The following is a 14,181-nucleotide window of genomic DNA, read 5'->3' as shown; positions in this document are numbered from 1 at the left end:
ACTCGGGGTATAATTTCGCATGTAATTTATATATACAAACATACAATTGGGACCAAAGGTTTACAAAAACACCTATATTTTTTAAGAAATATAATCATAATTGTAGTTTTTTGTACATAAAAAAAAGAAAGTTATTACGATGTCGATGGTTTCATAAAATCTAATAGATTCGTCTGACGGCGTAATGTCTTTTTCTTGTCAAGCAAAATTTCTTCATAGCAAGCCAATGATTTTTTTATTCCTTGCCTTGTGGCTACAATTCGTTCCTCGTCAGAATCTATGTCCTCCAAAATCTGTTAACCTTTCTTTTATGATGGTTCTTACTGTGGATTCCTGTAGATCGAACTTCTTTGCTAGCTCAGAAATTTTCATTCCGCCTTCAAAATCCTTAATAATGTTGAGTTTTGTTTCCAAAGTCAATGTTTTTCTTTTCTTGATAGCTTGAAAGAATCGGACTTGCTTCTTTTGGACGACATTATTATTTTTTTATGTGATATAATTTTTATCAAGAACATAACATTAAACAATCGCAACGTTTGTAGACTATAAAAATCGTATATGAATGGAGACCGTGCGAAACACGTCATTGCTTGTTCACAGCATGTGCGACACTGGCGAATGCGGCCGACTCCGGAAAGATACGACTAGTGGTGAGGCGTTAAGTGGGACGAGAAGGCGTACATATAAGAAACCGCGTAACTCCGGATTCGCATAAGTCGGGGTATGACTGTATATAGTTTTACATATATATTAAACTAAGGTTTTAGTGTTATATATATTCCCTGAATGTCGCCTATTTTATAACATAACATCAGCCATTAACGATGTATGTATATGATATACTCAATCGTCCGTAATAAACTCTTCAGCTTTGTTACTAAATAAATACAAAAAAAAGTGTTTTGTGAATAGAAGAATATACTCAATCGTCGAAAGTAGTCCTTATCCTTATAAGGACTGGCTTAAAGGGGCGAAACAAGAATGCTTTTCATCTTCCCCGTTATCTGTAGAGGACGGTGTAGGGATAAGGTGTTATAAGCTATTAATGCTCTGATCATGGCAGGAGGGTAACAGCAATAGCCGAGCCTCAGTTAGAACATCATTGGCTACAGCATTGCCATCCATTATCCTCCAAGGGTAATAATAATAAATAATTTGTGAGTTCAACAAATCTTCATCATCGGCCTGTAGAGTAAGATAGGCTGAGAGTCAGCAGATAGTAGGAGAGGAAATAAAGATAGAGTGCATAGTGGTAGGGTAGGTTAAAGAGGCCTCAGTTGACCTGTTTTAGCTGTTCGCCCCCCAGGGGCGTTTCTAAAACGGTCGTTGATTTTTCACTTTACAAAAAGGAAAAATCCTAAAAAGGAAACATGCAACAAAACAAAAACAAAAAAGTACACAGAAAAGCAAAAATTGAAAGTTAAACTTAGAGGTGGAGGAAGGATCTGGCCCGAGTGATGCAGCTCACAAGGAACTGCACCGCCTCGCTGTAAGCCTTCGCCGCTCGGGTTCTCAGGTCCTCCCCCACCTGTGATAGCTGAAACCGGTGAAGCTGTGTACAGAAACCCCACAAGGTGGTTACTGTGTCTTTCTTTTGTTGTGGGCAGTTATTATTCTTTTGGCCACCTCACTTCCCTTGGCCATGTCCAGTTTGCAGAGAGCTATGAAGAAGGCCGAAGCTGCCTCCTCGTCTAAATCCTGGGCTACCTCTACCTGCTCAGGGGTGACTTTGCTGATGTCATCAACGAAGAGGTCACCCCATTTTGCGCTGACGATGTCAGATCCATGTTCCCCTGTGATGAGGAGTTCAGGTTCTCCTATTTTTTTTTATCGCTTCTTTGAATTTTTCCGCCATCCCTGGGATACCTCCGATGAGATGGCTGAGAGTCTCCCCTGCTTTCGCGTGAGGGACTTCAGGGTGGGGTCTCAGATACTGTTGTTGTTTTGGGCGTTACCAACTCTTCTTCCTGTGGGATTAATGGCCGTTTGGAGGTGCTGGTGTTCACCTCCATCTTTCCTTCTTCCCTATCTATATCATCTGTATTAGTATCTATATTGGTATTGATGATTTCAATAACGACTGTTTCTTCTTGTTGGATTTTACTGCTTGTGGAAGTTTTTTTCCCCTTTCGGTTTTTCTTAGACGTGGAGGTATGGATTTCTGTTATATCAGAAGCAGCCTCGAAATGAGGAGAAGCTTCCTGTGCTGTGTCATTTCCATTGCTTGGTGGAGTTGCTGGCGTGATTACACCACCCATCCTCTCAGCAAGGGTTCTGGATGGGCATGTGTCCACTTTGTGGTCAATGACCCCACATTTCAGGCAAGCTGACTCGCAGTTTTCTTGGTTGTGGCCTGCTTTGAGGCAGTTTTTACATTTCACTCTAGGACAGTCCGCCCCAAGGTGAGTGAAAGCACCACATCTAAAACATTGTTTTTTTACACCAGGGTAATTTATCATTACTCTGGCGGATCCAATAATAATGAAGTTGGGAACGGGCGTTTTCATCTCGAGGGAGATGTGGACTTCACCCGACTTCCATTTGGGGTTTTCTGCGTCATTTAGGACTTCCACCTTGTGTATACCGCCCCATTTCCCGAATATTTCGTGAATGATCTTTACATCCGTTTCAATATATTCTAAAGGGAATCTGGGGATTGTAAGTAGTTTGGTAATGCTCCCTACCAAAAATTGAACTATTGTTTTTCCATTACATTCGAATCCTGCAAGTAGTTTGTCTCTTGTTGGCTCACTCCTTACTACTACTTGGAAGCGGCCACCACCAAAGGGAGTAAACCCAAAAATCTGCTTAGCGCCGACGCTTTCGATGAGGGCTTTGGCTTTGGCCAAACATCAAAGTCGTAGATCAGCTTCCACTTCGATTCCAAGGGTCCGCGTATGCGGCAAAGCCATGCTGGTGAGGTGGGGATGGCCTAAGCTATTCCCACCACCGAGTGTGTTGTTCTAATGGATTGAATGAATCAATCCAGAAAATCATCGTCGAAAGTAATTACTTTGTAATTAAATATGTATTGTTGTATATTGTGAAAGAATTTGGTTTACATAAAATATTTTAGTTTTATGAAATAAAAGTTTTGAAATTAGTTATATAAAATCATATTTTTAAATATTTTTATTGAATACATTTTTCTTAAATAGCTAATAAAATTATAAATATTATATTGTTAATAAAAATAATAGCATAGAATGATAACGGTGCATAATCATATGAGTAGCACAGCAAAAATTATGCTGCATTATCAGTTATGAAAATAGTTTTAAGAAAAATAAATGAAATTTAACTCATGAAATGAACAAATTAAATCTTTTATATAAAAATAAAATAAGTATATATCAATATATAATTTTGTATTTCATTAATTAAAATTTTTGGATAACATCGATTTAAATCATGATAAATGAAAGCTAATTCATTAAATAAACAAAACTAGATCTTTTGTTGTTTATCAAAGTTTTCCAAAATAAAGTAAATATAATTTAATTAATTAAATAAATCATTTAGATGTTTTATTTATATTGAATATAAATAGTATATATTAAAATATATTTTAAATTAAAGTTTATGGAATGGTAGTTTTAAATACACCTTTTTAATATTAATTATTGTAGTTGTTGGTCATTTTTGTAAGTAATTATGACACGAGATCGTTTTATTGTAGGTCATTATCGCTTCTCGGCCTTTTGGCTAAGATCAAAGTGTAGTATCAGTTCAGACTAAGTGAGAGTGTAGTATCTGTTCTGAGAATTAATATCGGATACGGATCTCACCGGGTTTTCGTGATATTCTACGGACCAGAGACCCCCCCCCCTCTCACCAGTTATGGCCACTGTTTTGCCACGCGCCTGGACCCTCTGGAAAGAAAATAGTTCCATTCATGGTGGGGAGCATTATTAAAATGCTTAAAATCCCCAGATTCCCCTTGGAATATATAGAAAATGACGAAAAAGTCATCCACGAAGTGTTCGGGAAATGGGGTGTTGTACGCAACATATAAGTCTTAAACGATGCAGACAACCCGCAATGGAAGTTGGGCGAAGTAAACATCTCGCTCTAGATGAAAACCGCCGTTCAGAGGCGTAAAGAGGCAATGCTTCAGGTGTGGCGTCTTCACTCATTTTAGGGCGGACTGCTCTCGACTGAAGTGCAAGAATTGCCTCAAAGCAGGCCATACCCAGGAAAAATATGAAGCAGTTTAACTGAAATGTGGTGCCATAGACCACAAAATAGATACCTGCCCATCCAGAACCCTTGCAGAGAGGATGGGAGGTGCTATCACGTCAGCCACAGCAACACCACCAGGTAATGCAAACGGCACCGAACAGTAAGCCTTTGCACCTTTTGAGGCCCCTCCTGATGCAACAGCAAGCCATACCGCCGCGTCTAAGACAACCGAGAAAACCCGTAAGGAAAAAAAAAACTGCCGCAACTGCAGAAACGACCAGTAAAAACCAAACAGAGGAAACAGTCAACATGGAAACTCCAGCAGAAGAAATTGAGTAAGAAGAAGATCAATCAGAGGACATGGAGGCAACCATCAACACTTCCAAACGGCCATTAAGTCCACAGGAAGTGGAGATGACAAAACCAAAAGCAGTTAAAGCATAGGAAACTGCCTTCCAAGAACTCCTCCCCCCACGCGAAAGCAGGGGAGACTCTAAAGTTTCTCCTAAAGGACATCCCCGAAGTTCAAGATAAATTCAAAAAAGCAATGGAGGAAATAGGGGAACCTCTACTCCTCCTCACCGGAAAGAGATCTCCTAAGGTCGTTAGCGCCTAAGTGGGGCGACCTCTTCATAGAAGATATTAGTGAAGTCACTCCAGAAGAGGTACGGGGAGTTCTGGATATAGAAGACGAGGTGGCGGCGGCATTCTTCAGAACTCTCCGTATGTTAGACTTGGCCCGGGGAAGTAAGGTGGCTGAACAAATACTAACAGCCTACAATAAACGAAAGTAGGGAGAATCAAACCTTGCCCTTCTTTTTAGTTCACAGAGGAGGGGCTGGAGCTGAGAATCCGAGCGGCGAAGGCTTACATCGAAGCGGTGCAGCTCCCTGTGAGCTGCATCTCTCGGAGTAGGCTCCTGCCCTACCTCTAAGTCCCTTTGTTCCCATTCAAACCTTCATGATTTCTTTCTAAGTTCTCTCGGTTTCCTTTACATGTTTCCTTTTTAGGATTTTTCCTTTTTTCTCTAAAAGTGAAAAATCAACGACCGTTTTAGAAGCACCCATGGGGGGGGGGGGGGTTAACAGCTAAAACATGTCAACTGAGGCCTCTTTTCCCTACTCTATCACTATGCACTCTATCTTTATTTCCTCTCCTACTATCTGCTGAATCTCAGCACCTATCTTACTCCACAGGCCGATGATGAGATTGGTTGAACTCACAAATTATTATTGTAGGTCATTATGACACGAGATCGTTTCATGTGAGCTAGTGGACAAAGAACCTGTCATAATAAGTGATGTAAAATTTTAACTGTGTACAAGAGTTAAATATTAAAATAATAAAAAAACAGGTAAATATAAATTAGAATGAAAATACTAATGATTTAAAACTAGCCATAAACAAGAATTTCCATAAACAGAATGGGAGAAAATGATCTAGCAATAGAAACGAAGAAAATATAACATTTTCTATTATATTTTTATAATGTACAAATGATTCAGTGAATACAAAACTTCCTCGGGAAATCATTGCGATGAAAATGTCATCTTTTACATTTATTCAGTTTACAAATGCTATGGTAGGTATTTCTTTCATTATCCGTTGTTTTTAAATTTTATAGCGGAAAGCAATCCTTTTATAACATCTTATCAATGGTTGTTTTCGAAAATTTTAGGAATATTTATTCAAATGCATTATCTGAAAAGAGATGTTTGATTCTTTAAATGCATTGTATTAATACATGCTAAACTTAGTTCAATTGGCATACTCGACAATGGTGCAGGTAGTACGATGTACAGTTTATTCCCTTTTAGGTTGTTGTATGATGAAAAACGATTCTTTTAGATATGTTTCTTTAATTTTTTTGTTTAAAGATTAAAATGTAATGAAATAAAATTATTATTTTTAACTATTTTAAATATCTGCACATATACTTACATACATAAAAATACACCATAAAATAAATTATATACAAGCTCTCTAATAAAATTTACAGTAATTAGCGTAAACCATTGTTTCCATTTTGGTCCATCCTTGTGTATGTGACAACTCTCTTATCTCAGATCATACTTCACAGGATCATTTCTGTAGTGTGGTTAGCGTTCATCTTTTTTGTGAACTTTTCTCATAGGTGATTAGCAAATTGTTTAGCTAAGCGCAAATTGTAGTATATATATATATATGTTAGCTCAGTTATTATCGACAAAGCGTCTCATAGAGGCACTTGATAATAAACGACAGCAGCAGATACAGAATAAACCCCGGACTGGGGCAAGAATAACACACTCGGTGGTGGGAATAGCTTAGCCCCCCCCCCCCTCATCAGCCATGGCTTTGCCGCGTACGCGGACCCTTGGAATCGAAGTTGAAGCTGACCTACGAGCTCGATGTTTGGCCAAAGCCCTCATCGAAAGCGTCGGCGCTGAGCAGATTTTTGGTTTTACTCCCTTTGGTGGTGGCCGCTTACAAGTAGTAGTAAAGAGTGAACAAACAAGAGACAAACTACTTGCAGGATTCGAGTGTAATGGAAAAACAATAGTTCCATTTTTGGTAGGGAGCATTACCAAACTACTTAGAATCCCCAGATTCCCTTTAGAATATATTGAAACCGATGTAAAGATCATCCACGAAATATTCGGGAAATGGGGCGTTGTACACAAGGTGGAAGTCCTAAATGACGCAGAAAACCCCAAATGGAAGTCGGGTGAAGTCCACATTTCCCTCGAGATGAAAACGCCCGTTCCCAACTTCATTATTATTGGATCCGCCAGAGTAATGATAAACTACTCTGGTGTAAAAAAACAATGTTTTAAATGTGGTGCCTTCACTCACCTTGGGGCAGACTGTCCTAGAGTGAAATGTAAAAACTGCTTCAAAGCAGGCCACAACCAAGAAAACTGTGAGTCAGCTTGCCTGAAATGTGGGGTCATTGACCACAAAGTGGACACATGCCCGTCCAGAACCCTTGCTGAGAGGATGGGTGGTGCAATCACGCCAGCAACTCCACCAAGCAATGGAAATGACACACCACAGGAAGCTTCTCCTCCTTTCGAGGCTGCTCCTGATATAACAGAAATCCATACCTCCACGTCTAAGAAAAACCGAAAGGGGAAAAAAACTTCCACAAGCAGTAAAATCCAACAAGAAGAAACAGTCGCTATTGAAACCATCAATACCAATATAGATACTAATACAGATGATATAGATAGGGAAGAAGGAAAGATGGAGGTGAACACCAACACCTCTAAACGGCCATTAAGCCCACAGGAAGAAGAGTTGGTAACGCCCAAAACAGCAACAGTATCTGAGACCCCACCCAGAAGTCCCTCACGCGAAAGCAGGGGAGACTCTCAGCCATCTCATCAGAGGTATCCCAGGGATGGCGGAAAAATTCAAAGAAGCGATGAAACAAATAGGAGAACCTGAACTCCTCCTCACAGGGGAACATGGATCTGACATCGTTAGCGCAAAATGGGGTGACCTCTTCGTTGAGGACATCAGCAAAGTCACCCCTGAGCAGGTAGAGGTAGCCCAGGATTTAGACGAGGAGGTAGCTTCGGCGTTCTTCATAGCTCTCTGCAAACTGGACATGGCCAAGGGAAGTGAAGTGGCCAAAAGAATAATAACTGCCCACAACAAAAGAAAGACACAGTAACCACCTTGTGGGGTTTCTGTACACAGCTTCACCGGTTTCAGCTATCACAGGTGGGGGAGGACCTGAGAACCCGAGCGGCGAAGGCTTATAGCGAGGCGGTGCAGTTCCTTGTGAGCTGCATCACTCGGGCCAGATCCTTCCTCCACCTCTAAGTTTACCTTTCCATTTCTTCTCCAGATTTATTCTCTTTTTTTTTGTTTTGTTACATGTTTCCTTTTTAGGATTTTTCGTTTTTTTTTTAAAAAAGTGAAAAATCAACGACCGTTTTAGAAACGCCCCTGCGGGGCAAACAGCTAAAACAGGTCAACTGAGGCCTCTTTAACCTACTCTACCACTATGCACTCTATCTTTATTTCCTCTCCTACTATCTGCTGGCTCTCAGCCTATCTTACTCTACAGGCCGATGATGAAGATTTGTTGAACTCACAAATTATTATTATTATCATTTTTTATATAGATTTTAATGAAATTGAGTATTTGGGGTGTTTACTAACGTTTGCAGTCATCTAAATTTTGATTTAAATTAGACCGCATTTAGATTCCAAAATTAAGCAAAACGTTTCATGTTGTCATTGAGAATAAATAAAGTGTAATCAAAGTAGAAAAATCGAATGCTATTGCATTATTTGTTAATTCAGGCGATCAGTTAGTGATGTAGCAGTACTGCGTAACAAACAGCTGTTTGTTACGCATCTGTTATTCAAAACAACAGCGATAATGTTGACCATAAACTCAGAAGCATTTGCCTTTTACAAAAGTTAATCAACATTTCCAAGCATATTAGAAGAAACTCAGCCTTTACAGAGATCAGATGGGTCATTCCCAGGACCGTAGCACGTGTAAAACCATATAACCAAGTAGGAAAAATCCAGTTATTTTAATGACACGCTCTAATAGACTTTGCATACAACTTCAAGAAGGTCACGTAACATGATGGTAATAATTAATGGTGAAACTTTCTGCATAGGTCTCAATGTTTCCGGAAAATATTAAAAATATCATTCGTTATAAACGGAATTATCAAGAGGAACAAAGTAAAAGGTAATCTAGATAAGGCCAAAAGAGAATGGGGTCCAGCAGTTGAGATTGTTATGTTTCAAGTGCTACATCCGCAGAGTCTGGACCGGTTTTATATGAATTAGAATCAGGCTTTACAGGGAACACTTAAACAATCATCTGGTCGACAGGCGTGTCTTGTGTGAACCAAACCATGAAGAATTTGCAAAGTTCACAGCAGTGGAAGCTCCTTGTGTTTTAAATTGTTCAGTTGGTTTTTGACTTACGACTGAAACAAATGTCACCTATAAGGCTAGTGTATTGCAATGGTTAACTGCATGTGCTCTAACCGATTTTAAAACCCGAATTTCCTGGAGGAAAACGCATTATATCAAACTCAGTATGCATTTTAATGTCCTCCTCGGTTTCGACTCCACCTGTGTCCTGATGCGAGTCCAACCCGGTTCTTTCCCTACTAAAGGAAACTGTTGTTTGTTACTACCTGGACGAAGGACTCTCTTTGGCTTTTGTAATCTGAGTGAGCTCCATTCTCACGGTGTTGGTATTCTTCTATCGCTTGCAAATTTGAGCAGTCTACAGAGAGAGAGATCGTTGTAAGAATTATCAGTTTAGACTGCTCTTCTTCCTACAGAAGAACTATTTGTTCGGGCTTAGGATGTATATGTCTCAAAAGCAGTTATTGATATGGGCCCTTGAATTATTCGAAGAGGGATGGAACCGTTTTATTCTTATAGAATAAAACTGTAAGAGTCACCTCGCACCCGAGCACTGGCAAATGTTCCATACACAACAAAGCAACTTGACCTCAGAGTCCGGGTGAATATTAAGGGAGTCAGTTGATTTGATAGAGAAGTAAACACACAAGAATTCTCACTTCTATGTCATGATAGAATTAGAAGTATATTACATCATGTCCAGATAACAGAATTAAGACAAACAGGTAGATAATTTAGAGTAACAAACGCGCATGATGAAATAAGATCTTTCATCATGGAAGGAGTAGTCGATAATTGAGAAGCATTCCAATATCTAAGTTTAATTGGCCAATTTTCTGTCCTGCTACTCAATAGTAGGATAACATTTCACAGAGTTTTGAGAATGAAAGATATTTAAATACACCCTCTGTCCAAAAAGAAACTGAACATTTCGAAAATAGAAGAAACTAGTGGCGCCACCTGTTGTGTCTTTTTGTTGTCGAAAGCGGCAAACTTCATTAGTGTTGTGTCAGCTGTTTATGACATACGTTTCATTAGAAGCCGAGTTATAATGCCAAGAGTGACAGTGTGTTTTGACGAACGGTCGGAAAATGAGTTTCAAACAGAGAGCTGCGATTGACTTTTGTGTTAAACTTGGTAAAAGTTTTACCGAAACTCATCATCAAATGATTCAAAAAGCATACGGTGATGAATGCTTATCCCGTACTCAAGTTTACGAGTGGTTTAAGCGATTTCAAAGTGGTGGAAATTCTTCGTCCTCAAGCGTGAGACGCTTGAGGGCGACGAAAAGCCGGGCTGTCCAAAAACTGGACTGAGCAAAGTTAACATCCAAAAAGTGCGTGATTTCATCAAAGAAAACCCGAAATCGTCCGTGAGATTGATTGAAGATGAATTGGGATTCCAAAATCAACTATGCACAACATTTTGACTGAACGTTTGGGCCTTCGTAAATTGAATTCGCGATTGAGTTCCCCACAGGTTGATCGACGACCAAAAAATGTACCGACTTGAGCACTGCACTGCAAGGACCTCATTAAAACCGCTCGTAAGGACTCAAACTTCCTTGAAATGATCGTTATGGTGACGAAACGTGATGTTTTGAGTATGAGCCCGAGACAAAGCACCAGAATACTGAGTGGAGACCACCAGAAGAGGAACATTCGAAAAAAAGTCGCTTGGAAAAGTCAAAAGTAAAGACAATGCTGATTTGTTTCTACGATTCCAAGAGCATTATCAACAAAGAATTCGTTCCGCCTGGCCAAATGGTCAATGGTGAGTTTTATATCGAAGTTTTGAAGCGATTGATAGCGAGAATTCGTAGGGTCCGGCATGAATATCGTGACGACCGACCGTTCGTCAAAACATACTGTCACTCTTGCCATACTGTCGAATTTGACGAACATACTGACAGTATGTTCGTCAAAACATACTGTCACTATAACTCGACTTCTAATGAAACGCACAACACTAATGAAGGTTGCCGCTTTCAACTACAAAAAGATAAAACAGGTGGCGCCACTAGTTTCTTCTATTTTCGAAAAGTTCGGTTTCTTTTTGGACAGAGGGTGTAATATGGAGTTTATTTACATTTTCCAGCACCAATTGTTAAGAAACTCGTTCCATTTATTAGCACCATTATTATTTCGTAAATAGTAATGGTGCTAATCAGTCATTTTCGTGTTGAAGAAAAGTGGAATTAATATACATTTATGGTGTCAATTAATGTGTGTTTAAAGATATGGAATTTAAAGATATCGGGATTTTTCGATCCAGGTAGATCGAAAAACAATCAGCTTCCAGGGATTGGTTTCTAGGGTATTGTTTCCGGACTATGTAGCTACTTTGGCAGAATTCGTCATCCTTTAAGCAGGGCAGTACTGACACAACTTTCACGTCATCTTTTCATAAGCTGTAACTTTAAAGCGTTGTAAGTTTCAAAGACAAACATTGTTTTTCTATTTGACTCGACAACATTGGATAAATTAATATTTTTTAATTTTGTTTTTCTCAAATGTTTTATCTGATTAAATAAAATTTAGTTATTTTAATTTTATTAAAGTTATTTATATGAAATATTTTTTTAAATATAATCAAATTTAATAAAGTTTGTAATTTCCTTTAAATTTAGTGATACTTTTTAATATAATTTAATATTAACTAATACACCATTTATAAATATAAATGAGATATTATGTAAAATATCGTTGAGAATGAGATGGATGTAGTTGTAGTTGGGATAATGAGATTCAGAAGCCTAATGATCATTTCAATTATTATTACGGGTAGTGTTAATATTCTTGTACTTTCCTTTGAAATATTCAGTATATAATATTCAGTATATATTACATAATAATATGTGCGATAGATATATTCAATATACATTACATAATAATATATTACATATATATATATATTGAATTACATAATATGTACGATACAGTTTAAATTATTCAGCATGTTCATACGACTAACTTTGCAGTATCGTAAGCGTCTAGATCTAGATCATCTGTTATTGGTTGCCCAAAATCACTAAACTCCATATCATTCAAAGGGGGAATAACATTTTTCTTCCCTTACCTTCGATAAAGTACAACTTAATGCCCATGACCATATATGGTTTCTCGAAATGACTCTTATGAGTTCATCGTAAAATTCTCGTGATTTTCAATTTGCCCACAAATAGTATTAGTTGTAATAAAATAGAATATTATAGTCCTTTATTATATACAGTGCTTGAGTGTCGGTCTTCCCTCTCATTAACTGTAGCATGTTCTATCGGGAACAGACTAAATACTTCCAAAATATGAAAGTCAATAAATTACAAAAAGGGTATAATAGAATATTTTAATGGAGAATTATATCGAAGGCATCTCCGTTACTGGATACGCTATCCAACATAAAGAATATAATTAATTAAAATTCAAATGGGAAATCAGAGAAATTTAAGCATTAGTAAACACGTTATTCAGCAGTTAGCAACTTCGCATTATTTTTAATCAGTTTCTAGTTGTAATTAGTGTAATTATTAATTGTAATTAAAAAGTACAAAGAATAAAATATGGTACTTCTGTATGGTGTCTTTTTAAGTTAGAAACGTGTAAATTTTAGGCGAAAAAAAATGCTCTAGGCCGAAAAGAAAGGCCCATTTTGTATTTTTATCAATCAGGACATTAAAATTTTATTAATAAATATTTTTAATAAATAAAAATATGAAATTTATAAAATTTCAATGTTTTTTTTTTTTTTTCATTTTCAAATCCTAAAATATTTTCGTAATCAATATCCCTTTCTTAAAACTCTTCTTAGTACTATCTGGACCTCTATTAACAATTGAGGTCACGCTGAACGAAGGTCACCTAAACGTATGTACTTAATATCGTCTTCCAATCTCTATACTGATCTTCCTTTTGCCGACTTCAATCACAGACCTCTCTTTTATAGTTTTTCTGCAACCAGATGCCACCCTGTTTGTTCAGGCATTCTACTCTTGTCTTACTTTTAGTTGGGTAAAACATTCGCAGTGGAGACATCACAAAAAGAGCCGACAAATGCGGGCTGTCTCCTATGGGAATTGAGGGAAGTTTCTTGATAAAGTGGTAATGTTTCCTTGTGTGAGAGAAAAGAAATAAAGTAATGCTTTCTTTATTTGTTGTGATAAAAAAAAAGTGAGGCATGATATTAGAAATTTATTTTTTAAATATGCCATATGCATTTTAATAATTGTTAATATCCCACTTCAAAACTTGTTTTTTTATTTGTGCAATTACAATTCTTCACCTGTTGATTTCATTGTTAAGCACGTGACATTTCGTAGTTGCCATCTGACTGTTCATTGGATAGTTGATTTATATTGTTACATCATTATTTGGATTCAGTGAGTGCATTTCGTACTTAAAAGGATCAAAGTATTGACGAAAGTCAACAAACATTGGTCAGAGCTGCTGGAAGCAGTTCTATGTTTGGTTGCCCCCATCCATTCATTTATAGTCATGTCTAATAGCTCACACGTAGCTTGGAACATAGATTGATTAGTCAAGTGTGGGTCTAACAGACATAAACCTCATTACTGGATCATTCATGGTCAGCACCACCACCTACTGTAATGACATACACTGACATTTTCCTCATCAGATATGACATTAGCTCATTTCTGGGTGCGACATTGAATGCATGTGTATAAATGACTATCTCTATCATTAGGCCACCACCACATACCCGCTATAATTAATTCATGAGTCCTGCTATTTAGAAGTGTTTCTATTGTATAGAGAACATTAATTCGTATTCTGTTATTTGTTTAAATGAAAATTAAATGAATTATAGTCGTGTTTAGTCTGCTTTCATCTGTTGCATATGCGAAAAATTGCTACAAATTAATGCCAAAAGGGGGTGTTCAGATTTTTTTTTTGTAAATCATGAGCTAATCTTCATTGTTTCGTTCAGTACCCCCTAATGTAAGATTTCAGAGGATTATAAAATATACAGTTAATTATTAATTAATTATAATTAAATTATTACTTTCATATAAAATATCTAAAATTTAATGTAAATAAATAAAAGAAATTAAATAAATAAAAAAAATTGTAATTTTTTAAAAATTTGAAATAC

The 14,181-nt window shown here is 37.4% G+C and overlaps 1 pseudogene; it reads left to right on the top strand.

Moving 5' to 3' along the window:
• The first annotated feature begins 3,685 nt into the window (after window positions 1-3,685).
• LOC150098878 (U2 spliceosomal RNA) lies at window positions 3,686-3,788 on the top strand (annotated as a pseudogene).
• Window positions 3,789-14,181: the final 10,393 nt, after the last annotated feature.

This window comes from Typopeltis vanoorti, chromosome 15 (assembly GCF_054136105.1).
Source record: "Typopeltis vanoorti isolate ZY-2024b chromosome 15, IOZ_Tvanoo_1.0, whole genome shotgun sequence".
Taxonomy (NCBI): Eukaryota; Metazoa; Arthropoda; class Arachnida; order Uropygi; family Thelyphonidae; genus Typopeltis; species Typopeltis vanoorti.
Note: the sequence above shows the minus strand (reverse complement) of the source record. Positions and strands in the feature narration are given on the sequence as shown.